The following is an 888-nucleotide window of genomic DNA, read 5'->3' on the forward strand; positions in this document are numbered from 1 at the left end:
TGTTTGCATATAGGATTAATTCAAACACATACATAATTTAGTTAATTCTTTGGTTTCTCATAAACTTACCTTTCTGATGAGAAGTTGCTGTGTGAAAACGACAACCAGGAGTTTGGATTTTATGAAGCTGCTTTTCCTCCTCCTCTAAACACACCCACACCTGGACGCTGCCAGACGATAAAAAAATAAAATCAGCATCAGGAAAACATCTTTTCACACCCCTGTATTTTTGTAATTTCCTCATCCTTGTTTGTCCTCTTAGATAAGAATCCCTTGTTTCCAGAAATCACATGCAAATCCATACACTTTTACCGAGAGATGAAGGTAGAATTACACTATTTGTGTCATGACCTCAGCTCCACCTTGACTGTGCTGATTACTCATTACCCTCACCTGCACTGTGCTGCCCTATTTAAACAGCTGCTGGTCACCAGCTCAGTGCGAGATCGTCTGTTGGTCCAGTCACAGCTTTCAAGCATTGTCTCATGTTTCAAAGTTTTCTGATCCTGCCTGTTTTTTGACCACAGATTTTGCCTTGTCCTTTGGCTGCTGGAGGAGTTCTGACCTACTGCTGATGAACCCTGCCTGACTCTGACCTTGCCTCAAGTTTTTCTGATTACTGGATCTTCATTGCCTGTGGCCCTCCTGTGAATGAACCTGGACTGTCCCATGACTCGGCCTCTGGTTGGTGGATTTTGTCCCTGTCATCTGTTTGTCCCCTGAGCCCTCTAGTCCTCCCTTTGCCCATCCACCTTTCTCCTCCCTGGCTGGATCCCAGACCCCAGTGGACTTCCCCCTTCCTGACCAACCAGTGTGACCCCACCTTGCTTAGCCCCTTCTTACCATTATTTTTGTAGTAAAGACATTTGGTGAACCTACTCTGGTGTT

At 45.0% G+C, this 888-nt stretch overlaps 1 protein-coding gene across 3 annotated transcripts in view; it reads right to left on the reverse strand.

Moving 5' to 3' along the window:
• Positions 1–388, reverse strand: part of LOC106952704 (uncharacterized) — a 7,308-nt gene extending 6,920 nt beyond the window's left edge. For 2 of the 3 annotated variants that reach the window (XM_015041004.1, XM_015041001.1), the window contains exon 1: positions 70–181. The gene's annotated coding sequence lies outside the window, so the exon portion shown is untranslated. Of the gene's footprint in view, positions 1–69; positions 182–312 lie in introns of those variants that run through there. The other variant, XM_015041003.1, reaches the window with a different exon arrangement.
• Between the last annotated feature and the right edge of the window lie 500 nt (positions 389–888).

Source organism: Poecilia latipinna, unplaced genomic scaffold (genome assembly GCF_001443285.1).
Source record: "Poecilia latipinna isolate Pla-1442-1.1 unplaced genomic scaffold, P_latipinna-1.0 Scaffold536, whole genome shotgun sequence".
Lineage (NCBI taxonomy): Eukaryota > Metazoa > Chordata > Actinopteri > Cyprinodontiformes > Poeciliidae > Poecilia > Poecilia latipinna.